We start from the raw sequence: 12,991 nt of genomic DNA on the forward strand, positions 1-12,991 counted from the left end.
ACTCTGCAGCGTTTTCTCCTAATGACGACTTAGCTCGTCACCTGCCATAGACGGCTCAATTCCTTTACCTGAATGTCAGCTGGTAGTTTGCCCGCGATAACGCCTATTGCACTTCGGCGAAGTACCTGTATGGTGGACGTCTTGTCTCCAGCTCATATTAGGGCAGCATAAAAGACTACGGAGTCTACAACCATCTATAAGAGACATCTTCTGCTGCCTTGCGGCCCACTAGTAATAGGTAGCATTCTAGTTAGCGCTCCATTGATGGCACCGGCTCTTGCGCTTACCGCAGATAAGTGCTGCTTGTAACTAAGTCACTTGCCTATTATCACGCCAAGATACTTAATCGACTCCTTAGAGAGTATTTCAGGGGCGCCGATACGTAGTTTTATTTCCTCCTTTTTTCTCCGCGGACTGATAACTACTGTTTCGGTTTTTTAGGCTGCCAATTCCAACTACGTTAAGTTAGGTTAGGCTACGTTTGATACACTTAAGCCAAACGGTCCGTTGTGATGTGAGATGAGATATAACGAATGAGTTTCTTTAAAAATGTTAGATACCTCGAATATGTAGTGACTCCAGATCTCCTAGGCATACAATGAAATACTTATTAAAATGGAAATGTCTTATTTTCGCCAGAGTGTGACAGTGATGTTGTTTGGCACCCTCAATCTCTTGCACATTTCTGCAGCTGAGACAGAATTTATTTGAGGATAAGGAATTGGAAGAATATTCAATAGAAATGAGTCAGTTCTTAATGATTCGTCTTGTCACCTGGCTCATGGTTTTCGTGGCTCATCTGACATTTCCCTGTTAAATGAATTACAAACTAATAACGCATTTTTAGAACGAAGAACGGCTGCATTATTTTGCTCAAAATTTTACTGGTTGAAGAATTGTTCACTCTCTTACCAACTCGTCTGCTACACAAATTCCAGTGATGCCTCTCTCTATCCTGGAATCCATACCCCATTGGAAAAGTACCTCACAGCCAGTTCATTCAGCTCGGCAGCTCCAACATTCCACACCTATCTAAGCGAAGGTGCTTTTAAAATGCAAGAATTTGATAGCAGCCTAGCTATCTGAGGAATTCGCAATAGACTATGTCGAGAGCGGCACTTACAAACCAAATGTGGCCCTTTTATTGCTGCTAATTCAGGCTGAAAGAAGCTACAAAGCTTCATGACTCGTTGACTGCAGTTCATACAGAGCTCTTCACATCACATCCCACTACTTGCATCATGTGGCTGATAGGGAGAGGAGAGACTGCTCAAAGAACATTGTGGATTTGCTCTTTGACTGGGCGCATATCGCGGGAGCCTCACTTGTAAGTTACAGTCTGTGGACACCTGAAGGTGCGGGACAGGCTTTTAGATTCATCACTGTATACTCCTAGTTCCGGCGAATAAATAAATGTTGGAAAACGCACTGCCTCAGTGCCTGAGAAGTGCCTCAGTTACATTTCAGAGTCAAGTAAATATTGATTATTTATGAAACTCCGTTTAAAAGGGGAAGGAGTTGTATTTCGAGATGCTTTTACGATCTTTAGGAAAATATCTCACAATACTACATAACTTCAAAAAAAAAAAATATCTGGATTTTCTCGAAAACTTGTAATAATGGTATTAGCCTGAGATCAGATTCAGCACGTCAACGGTTCTCGGAAATTTTTTATCTGATTCTTAGTTCTAAAAGTCAATAATTTTTTTTTTAATTTTTAAGCATTTTTTTCTGTGTGATTCAAGACCGGCCGGCTAGTCGAATGTATGGTGCATACATTTATATCCAATAATGTTCTTTTATCCCTGGTTCAAGTTCTACCGGCTAGCGATTCAAGGACTTCGTTGCGCTTCTCAAGTTAGGCAATGCTGCTTAATTCGCATCTAAATATTCTCTGCTATGCATGGAGCCGAAGTTGATGAAAAGATTGCCGCTAAAGTTTGATTCGTTTGAAAAAGGTTTACTTTTTTCAATTTTGCTTTATATTTCGATGTTTTAGCAAATCGCTTCACGTATTCCATTCATTAATTTAGGTATATCGTATGTGAAAAGGAAAATTTGCATAAACAACTTCCTATTGACTGAAAGCGAATTGCTTCCCAGGGGATATTCTAAATCATTATGGCCCGTAGAGTGCAGGCATGTAAATATTTGTGCACTTCTCTCATGCAAACTTAACCGATGAGTGGAACAATTGACCCATAAAAAATCATAATTTCCATGTTCGCCAGGGCATATTGCATGTTTCGCGCTGCCATAAAAATCAAAACCGAAAAATTAATGAAACACGACACCGACGACTGAACAAGAAAGGGGAAGAGAGCAATTGGAAAAAGGATACATGTAGCTGGTAGAGAAAAAAAACTGAAGAAAAAAAGTATTATAAATACATTTATGAACATGAATATGAAAGCTGCAAATGAGTTTGTGATACTTGTGAACATGCAAAACGCCTGTTCCGCTTTAAATTAATTTTTTGCCCTCTTGCTGATTTTTTTTTCTGCTTTTAATTTCGCATATCTTTTGGATTCTCCGACGATATCCCGCTGTGATACATGAATGCAAGGCATATCAATGTTGCATTTGTATGTGGCAGATGAAATATCGGAAACGTTCAACATGCAACGCACTAATGAGATACTTATGCAGCGAAGCGAGTTGCGGCAGCGGGGTTTGTAGATGGTGCAAAAGGGAAGCTCTAGACTGATTATACCTGAGCTGTGAGTTGAAAGTTGAGAAGTAATACAGACTAAGGCTTGAGGGCAGTAGTTTTGTTATACTCCAAAAGGCATGCAACAGGAAAGCATATGAATCTGGCGAAAAAAAAAATATGAAAAACTCTAAACAAGTTTTGATATTTGCGCTTCAATTTACTGCGGATTGCTTGCAATTCGAACAGATTCGATGCATCAGCAGCGAGTTTAGACCTCAAATAAGAATTTAAGGTCTTTTGAGGTTTTGAGATTTTTGGAAGCGTTGGCGCGCAGAGCAATGAATATTCTACGAATGGAGGTGTTTGATTAAGGAAAATATTCCCAATATAAAAAGTGGCGCAAAATTAATCATCCAATTCGGTTTTGAGTCACTGTTTTACTAAATAACAAAAAATGGTTTCGAGTGAAGAAATCCTTCATTTTGACCTTTACGAGCTCCATTGCCTGTGTATTTGTATACTTTAGCAGTTTAGGCAGTTTAGTTTCGCTACTAACAAGTCATATTTTTCAAAATTAGCAATTGAAAAAATTTCGAATAAGTATATTTAATAATATTTTATTAAAATTAAAAAAAAATTAAATTAATTAAAAATTAGGAATATTAAAATAATCATTTCTAAGTTTTATTCAAAACATTTTTTTCAAAAGGGCATGTATTAAGGGAAATTTTATTTGGAAAAACGAAATAGTTTTTAATAAAATTTTATTAAAAACAAAACCAATGGAGCTACGAAAATTAAAAAAGGTAATTGTCTATAAACATTATTCATAATTTTTCTTTTAATTTTGGAAGTAAAATAAATTTTAGTTTTATTTTCCAAATTTTTTCAAAAGTCAATAGTTTTGTAGTAGTCTTTCGCGAAATTTCGGATTTATGCTTTAATGAAATAGAAATAAGCAAATGGTAATTTGACGAAAAAAAGGCAATGGTGTTATTATTTTAGGTGAAAAGTAAATTAAATTTCGTAACAATAAACAATCATTTCAAAACTGCAAACAAAAAAAAACCCAAGGAAAAACATTTTATTCCAATTTTTTTGTAAGCTACTATAATTAGTTTTTTTCGTGTTTTAAAGAAATTGAAATAAGGAAATGATTCCAGAATCGGGTTACTATTCCTTTTAGTTAAATTTTTTTTTTAACTTTGCTTCTAATGAGCTAATGTTTATTTTAAACAGGAAGTGAAAGAAAATTGATGAATTTTGAAAGAAAATTATTTTAAATTAAAAATATACTAAAAAAATATAAAACAATTTTTTAAGTTCTTTTGGAATTTTCTTACAAATTGTTTTTTTTTTTCTAAATCAATAGTTTCATAAATTTGGAATTTTGAAAAAACAAAAATGTATTTCCTATAATTTATTTACTGTTTTTTAATTTCCGTAATATATTTCTGGTTTTTATTTTTAAAAATTTCCGAAATAACTTAAACAATATTTTTTTTAATTTTTTTAGTTCATTTTAAATGAAAAAAACAATTTTTTTGAAATTTTTTTTTTAATCTTTTTACAAGTTGTTGTTTTTTAAATCAATGGAAGTAATATATTTAGAATTTGAGGTACAAAAATTTTATTTCCCTAATTTTTTTTTATTTTTTTTATTATATTCCCGTCATATATTCCTAATTTTTATTTTAAAAAATTTCCAAAATAAATTAAACATTTTTTTTAAATTTTTTTATTACATTTTAAATTAAAAACTTTTTTTTTTAATTTATTATGGAATTTTTTTACAAGCTGTTTTTATTTCCTAAATCAATACTTTCATAAAATTTGGATTCATGTATTTAGAATTTGAAATATAAAAATTTTATTTCGCAAGATTTATTTATTTTTTATTTTTTTTTATATTTTATTCCCGTAATACATTTTTTGTTTTATTTTAGATACATGTTTTATTGTAATTGGAATAAAGAAATGTACTAGAAATTAATAGTTTGACTACTGGAAAAAAAAACATCAAATTTCTTATTGTAGGAGGAGGCCTTCACTCTCAGGAGGTGGTTTTCATACCAAAGGCTGGTAGGAGTTTGCATACGAAACCTAAAGACTTCAGACCTATTAGCCTTTCCTCATTTCTATTGAAGACGTTAGAGCGATTAATAGACGCCTTTATAAGGGAAAACTTGATACCGTCGCTACTCGCGACATGCATACTCTAAAGGTAGATCCACAGAGGCAGCATTAAATTCACTAGTTTCAGAGATAGTGAAATCAATAGAGAATAAAGAGTATTCTCTGGTAGCCTTCATAGACATAGAGGGCGCTTTCAACAACATCCTACCGCTTATTATGCAATGACTGATTAGGGTGTCGCCGAGGGCCTTGTGAAACTTACAGAACAGTTGATACTAGGCAGGTTCGTAATTTCGACGTTGGGCCCTCGACGATACGCAGATCCGTTAAGAGGGGCACCCCTCAGGGCGGTGTTCTTTCTCCTCTGCTGTGGATTCTAGCAATGAATCAATTGTTGAAGAAGCTAGAGGAAAGGAGGTTACACGTAGTGACCTACGCAGACGATGTTGCAATATTAATAAGGGGGATATTCCCAGATACCCTCTGCAACATAATGCAAAATGCTTTGAACGATGTAAGCCGGTGGGCTGCATCGAGTGGTCTTGGGATAAATCCCAACAAAACAGAACTAATCATGTTCACCAGAAAATACAGGATATCTGTTCTAAGCCCCTCTACCCTTGAGATAATCACACTGTCAATTAGAGAAGAGGCGAGCTACCTAGGACTAGTATTAGATAGGAAGCGCTCTTGGAAACATACTATTAATGATAAAGTAAAAAAAGCAGCCACAGCACTCTATACATGCAAAAGAATTGTAGGGGCAAAATGGGGCCCAACCCTGGCTATATACAGCAGTGGTAAGGCCTATCATGACATACGGTGTCTTAGTCTAGTGGCCAACACTCGAGAAAAGAACAACAATTAAATGCCTAGAAAGTATTCAAAGGGGTGCTAGTCTCTGCATAAGCGGGGCACTAAGGTCTACGCCCACGGCAGCGAGGAATGTCATGCTGCACCTATTACCGATTGAGGCCTACAGCAAACAGCTGGCGGTTAAATCGTCACTTAGGTTAAGAGAAACTTCTAACTTAGCCACTAACGCAAGAGGTGACGCAAGAATACTAGACGAATACCCCTTCCTACATCAAACGACAGACTTGTGTAGCTCAGTGAAGTTGCATTTCAACACATCCTTTGCCACAACTTTCCCAACGAGAGAAGATTAGGACAATGGGATAATGGACAATAGAAGCGGAATCAGCATCTATACTGATGGTTTCAAACTAAATAATCAAGTAGGCGGAGGTCTTCATTCTGAAGGAATGAATGCCAACATCTTATTCCGGCTACCAGATCTCTGTAGTGTATTTCAAGCTGAAATTCTGGCTATCAGGGAAGGTCTGTTAGCCCTAAATAAAAGTATTCTCCCCACAAGAGATAGAAATATATATTCAGATAGCTAATATTAACTCGGGGACAGTAAAAGAATATAACGACGTTTTGACAGAACTATCACAGCACTTTGTAATAAACCTGCTCTGGGTGCCGGGTCACAGAGACATAGTAGACAACTGCAAAGCAAATGAACTAGCGAGATTGGGTACCACATCACCGCTCCAACCAGACAAAGCGAACATACATATCTATACCTTCAGCAATTTGTGAGATGCTTATAGACACACTATCAGTGCTGCCAACAGGCTATGGACCCAGTCCCTGACCTGTGCAACAAATATAATGACGTGGCCAGAATGGAATATGGGCCGCCCAAACCGACTGTTGAAACTGAATAGGAAGCACATGAGAAATCTTCTTGCGATCCTAACAGGACATTGTCTGATTGACAGGCATGCCAGTAGATTGGGAGCATCCTATAACGACTATTGCAGAAGCTGTAACGACATTGAAGAGGAAGAGACTATAGAACACATTCTATGCGGGTACATGGCTCTGGATAGAAGGTTCTATATTTTAGGAAAAAGTTCCCCGAATAACTTGGCAAAAGTAGCCAATATAAAAATAACAAGCCTTGTTAGATATACTAAAGCCACAGGTTGATTCAATGAGGAAAATGTATAGTGAGGAGAAGGGACATCCCTGGTGGTATCAAAATGGGCCTACAGCAAGCCTAGGTGTGTCAAAAGTTTAGCTCTTGAATTGTTGCTATCTTATCGACGTACACCTCTTCTTTCAAATAACCCCAAAGAAAGAAGTCCAACGATGTCAAATGACAAAATCTTGGCGGCCAATTGACATCGCCGCGACGTGAGATTATTCGGTCATCAAATTTTTCGCGCAAAAGAGGCATTGTTTCGTTAGCTGTGTGACAAGTGGCACCGTCCTGTTGAAACCACATAGCGTTCACATCCATATCTTCCAATTCGGGCCATAAAAAGTTCGTTATCATCTCACGATAGCGAACACTATTCACAGTAACTGCCTGATCGGCCTCATTTTGGAAAAAATATGGCCCAATGATGCCGCCGGCCCATAAACCGCACCAAACAGTCACTCTTTGCGGGTGCATTGGTTTTTCGGCAATCACTCTTGGATTATCATTCGCCCAAATGCGGCAATTCTGCTTATTGATGAATCCACTGAGGTGAAAATGTGCCTCATCACTGAAGATTATTTTCTTCGAAAATTGGTCATTCACTTTTGCCATTTCCTGCTATCATTCTGACCATTGACGACGCTTTAGTTCTTGAGTCAATTGCACCTTGTAAGCGTGTAAATGCAAGTCAACGCAAACAGCAGCAACATTTTCTACAGTACGAGCTGTACGAGATTGCACTGGTGTTTTCATATCTCCAACAGACCCGGGTTGCTCAAACTTTTGCACAATTTTTCCGATTGTACGCATATTTGGACGATTAAATTGACCGAAAAAATCACGAAGTGCGCGATATGCATTTTGATTTGAACGCCCGTTTTCATAATAAGCTTGAATAACTTTAACGTGTTGCTCGATTGTGTATTTTGGTATCCATGGTTCAAATTGAATTCTTCTGAAATTGAAAAATGTCAAATGAAATGTAGAAAAAAACTTTACGTTTAGGTGTGGTTCACATTCAACATCGGCCCTTGAAATTTAACCACACTTTATTTATTTCCCATAATATTGTTTTTTGTTTTTTTAATTAAAACAATATTTAATTTGCTACTACTAAATAAATCTTTATTGAAAACAAGAAACGAAAAAAAAATAATTAGTAAAAAAAAGCACAATTAAAAAAATTATTTTTGTCAAAGAGAAAAGTGTCTTAAAATACAAAAAATCTTATCAGAAAGTTAATAAGAACTATATTAAAATAAATATTATTAAGCAATCTATCATTTAGATAACCCGACTACTGTAGTGTATTCCAAGCGGAAGTATGCGCTATCTGGTATGTTGCGAAAACTGTCTTAGAAAAGAGAATATCACTGGACAGTCAAGCGGCCGTTCGAGCACTCAGCTCCACTTATACCCACTCAGATGTGGTTCGATCCTGTCTCTTATCTCTTAACAAGATAAGTGCTCAGAATTCTGTCCAAGTTATCTGGATACCGGGTCACAGTGGATTCGAAGGTAACTGCAAAGCTGATGAGCTCGCGAGAGCTGCAGCTGCGCAATCAAATGTTAGTAACTTACCCACAATCCACATTCCGTTCTCAACATGTAAAATGCTCATTGATCGAGAATGTCCCGGTCTAGCCAGAAGTCGACTCGCTCTTCTAGGCTCTCCAACAATTGACAATCTTTCAGTACTCTCGAACCTGAAAATCCGTATATCTCATCAAATTCTCGAAACGAATTAATATCTTGGACCAAAATCTGAAATCTCGGTTAGGTGGGGAAATCATATAATGTAATGAGCTCCAGGACAACACAACGGACCCAACTTGCGGTCCATGTGGCACTCCGAAGCAGAGTCACCTTTAAACCAGCCAACCAACCAACCAATCAACCAAGTATCTTGTGAAATAATAAAAAAAAAATAATTCCCTATTTTTAAAGTGAAACAAAAATTAATAATGTTTAAAAAAAATATTTTTGAGCATTTTGTAAAATGATAAAAAAATAAATAATTCTCTAGTTTAAAAATGAAAAAATTCTACTCCTTTCGGCCGGATGCTCAACCTTTTTGTTCAGTTAGTATTTTATTGGAATTTGAAATGACTTTCCATCAACCTTTTTTTCTGTTATAGGTGGAAAGTTTTTTATATTTTTTGTTATAAACATTCAAAATTTTTTTTTAAGTAAATGTAAGTTTTTTATAAATAAAACGAAAGGCAAAAAATGTTCAACCTTTTTGTTGAATTGCTATTTTATTGGAATTTGAAATGACTTTGTATCAACCATTTTTTTTCTTTTATAGCTGGAAAGTTTGTTATTATTTGTTATAAACATTCAAATTTTTTTTTTTAAGTAAATGTAAATTTTTTAGAAATAAAACGAAAGGCAAAAAAATGTTTTCAAAAAATTCTTTTTAATTAAGACCTAATTTTGAAAGTGCTTTGCAGTTGCTAATGTTATTGTTGTAGCAGCACAAAACAGCATAAAAAATAAGGGTATTTCTTCTTGTTCCTACGACAGTCGGTGCTACCTAACCGAAACGAGCCGGTTTTATATCCGGCCAAGGACTGTCACTTCAACAGCGTTCCCTGTATATGCACGGTGAATGTTTATGCTGCTACAACAACAACATAGTCCTTCTTCTTCTTCTTCTTGTGCTCATCGGAGGCGTAGTTTTTATTTTCTTTGCTGATTTCTTTTTTAAGCCGTGGATCCTGAGCCCAGCTCACAACCAAAGATCCTGAGCTGTTTCGCCTTCTTACATTAAGCCGCTCCCAAACGTGTATTTGGAAGCTGCAGAGAGGCTACTTGGGTGAAACCCGGAAGTTGTGAGCTACTTGGACCTTACGCAAAAGAGTTATCCTGGTCACTCCCAGGTGAATTGCGAACAAAGACCTTTCCATCTTGCGCGTACTCGTACACACAGAACTATCCTCCTATTGATATTTCTTGACTGTATAAATGGCCAGGTCTTCCGCAAGCGTAGCGCCAACTGTCGGGGAAACGATTTTTTCTTTATTTATTAAGTAAATTTTTGCTGCATTGTGAATTTAAAATTTTGTACAAATTTTTTTATTCAATTAATTTTGTTACTTTGGAGTTTAATGAACTGTTAGTAGCTAAAAAATGCCTGCGTTCGTAAACAGAAATTCATCTAAATTTCTTTCCATATTTCTAATGTTTTTGTTTGTCTACTGCGCTTCTCGAACTTCGCAAATGTGCCCAATTGCTTTTGCTTAATATTTCAAAAAACAAAGCATAAAAAAAGAAAAAAAAAATTGTTTCCAAATTTGTCTTCAGAAAAATTAATGTAGGCTTAGTTGCGCTTATTTGCCGTACTCGCCGCATTCCACTTGATTTTCCCACCATATGCCCAAGCATATTATTTAGATTTCTATCAATCTACTTACACCAACATACATACATACATGCATATGCACATATGTCCCTACTCACACCCTCCCTCCCTTCTCACGACCACTTTAATCCTTTCTAATACTCCATTAATAATGCGTTGGAGTACGTTTCGTGCTACCAGCAAAGCTACCAATATTAACCACCTGTGCGTACCTAAATTCAATTCCAATTTTAAGGCAGTTGTAAACGCACACATAAAACACACGCAGCGCTGTATGCGTATTTTAAACTTTCGCTCAGCCATCTATTTCCTTGAGCAGCAGCTGCATATGCTTGATTTTGTGTAAATAGACGCATTATGCATGTAGGCGTGCGTGTGTGCGTATATTTGCATATGTATTTGTTCACTCAGCAGATATGTCAAGTGAATTGTCAAATGTGATCGGCTTAATTTTCAGCTCATTATGTCGCATTGTAGGAAAATCTTTAAATTTATTGTTAAAAATAATGCGGCAATGCAACAGCAACAACAACAATAGCAACAACTCGAACATGAGTAATAACAATAACTGTGTAGCGGTTAGACTTTTGCCACAAATGCTGGTTGGCCGTTTCAGCGGTTGGTTGGTTGGTTCGTTGGCTGGCTGGCTGGTTGATTTGATTGTTGATTGGCTTAAGCTGCTTTCCTCATCGCGCAGTTGACTGAGTTCCACATTTTTCGTTGCATTACATTCACATGTATGTATGTATGTGAATCCACGCAGCCAACCCTACCTAACAACTTGTCACTGCTAAGCTGCGATTATTAATTGTGGCAACAGCAACTCGAATGGGTGGCTCTAATGCGGTCTAAGCGTTTTAGTTGCGGAATTTTTCTAACAAACACCAATATTTAGTGCATATTTACACACATACACACACTTGTACATATGTATGGAATATGTATGCACCCCAACGCGTTTATAATTTCGTTAGCACTTCGAAAGCAGATTACGCTTATTAGTGTGAGTTTAATAACTTCGTCTGCTCGAAACCAGTGAGTAACACACACAGACACGAATGCACCGTGACGCTGTTGTAACTAATACACTTACATTTACTTACCTGTTTATTAGTTGATACTCCCACTAACGATTTGCATATTTATCACCATTTTTAAGGCTCTTAATTAGGCAAACTAGTAACTACTGGAATTTGTATGACCGTAAAAAAATATTTGAGGAATCAGTTCAAATACCCACACAGTTCATTCTGAACCTTCTTTCTAAAGGGTGGTTAAGTTTCAAGGACCGGTGTTGATTTTAAATAAGATACAATTTTGTTTAATAAATTATTCTCATTTCTCTTTATTATGATAATAATGGTATGGCTCAATTATGTATAAAACAAAATATCAACCAAATGCTCGCCACGACCTCGGCGGCACACCTCCATTCAATGGTCCAAATTTTCGATGACGCTGAGGCATAATTGAGGTTCTATGCCGTTAATGTGCCGAATTATCTCATCCTTTAGCTCTCGAATTGTTGCTGGCTTATCGACGTGCACATTTTCTTTCAAATAATCCCAAAGAAGGAAGTCCAACGATGTCGTTGACGCTTAGGTGTGGTTCACATTCACCATCGGCCCTTGAAATTTAACCACGATTTATTGTACGGGTTGCCGAAAAAGTCGTCCTAGATAAATATATTAGTATGGGGAGAAAGAAATCCATTATTTTCTCGGTAACAAGCGCTAACACCTTTTTTGTTTATTTTGGCGATGAAAATCATTTCTGGTGGGCGTCTTGTTGGTTCCACAAATGGAGAGACTTATATTTGTATGCCGCCAGCGAATGGGAGTTTGTTTTTTTTATAAGGAGCTTTTTCTATAGCAGAACTACACTCAGAGCCTTGCCATTCTCTGCTAAGGATTAATACTCAGACCGGAACTCTGGAATATAAGCTACGATGAAATACTTCGAACGGAGATGCCTAAGGATGTGCATTTACTTGGTGACGCATTGGCTTCGTAAGGAAGGTAAATCAGGTGATGATCTGAGTACAGGCAAGGCTAGATTACCACGGGTTAAAACTGGCCACAGAGAAAATAGGACTAATCCTCCAACCACTTTACCGACAAAAAGAGTGGTCGAATACCTATGAGTGGAACTAGACTCAAGATTAACTAACTGGGCGCACATAAATCATGGTGTCACAAGAATTGCCAAAATAAGCGGCATGCTAAGTGAGCTCATGGCAACTCACAGCAAGCGAAAACTCTTAATGGAAACTCGATTATGCTTTATATACATATTTTATATATATATATAATTGGCGTGTACACCCTTTTTGGGTGTTTGGTCGAGCTCCTCCACCTATTTGTGGTGTGCGCCTTGGTGTTGTTCCACAAATGGCGGGACCTACAGTTTCAAGCCGACTCCGAACGGCAGATATATTTTGAGGAGCTTTTTCATGGCAGAAATACACTCGAAGGTTTGCCATTGCCTGCCGAGGGGCCACCGCTATTAGAACAAAACTTTTTCTTCATTTTGGTGTTTCACCAAGATTCGAATCTACGTTCTCTCTGAGAATTCCGGATAGTAGTCACGCACTAACCCATTCGGCTACGGCGGCCGATAATGCTATACGGATGCGAAAAATGGGCAGTTTCGTTAAGGGTACAGTGCCAGCGAAACACTTGACAATCGGTGAAACGTACCTGCACTCTCAGAGTTGCTTCTTCATACAGAACAGTAGCAGAAGCAGCGGCTTTAGTTATCAGCGGAACCATCCATATAGATCTTCTAGCACAAGAGCGCAAACGGAGGTGGGAGTCAAAAGTTGTAGGAATTCAAGTATCCT

The sequence above is a fragment of the Anastrepha ludens genome, chromosome 6 (assembly GCF_028408465.1).
Source record: "Anastrepha ludens isolate Willacy chromosome 6, idAnaLude1.1, whole genome shotgun sequence".
NCBI lineage: Eukaryota > Metazoa > Arthropoda > Insecta > Diptera > Tephritidae > Anastrepha > Anastrepha ludens.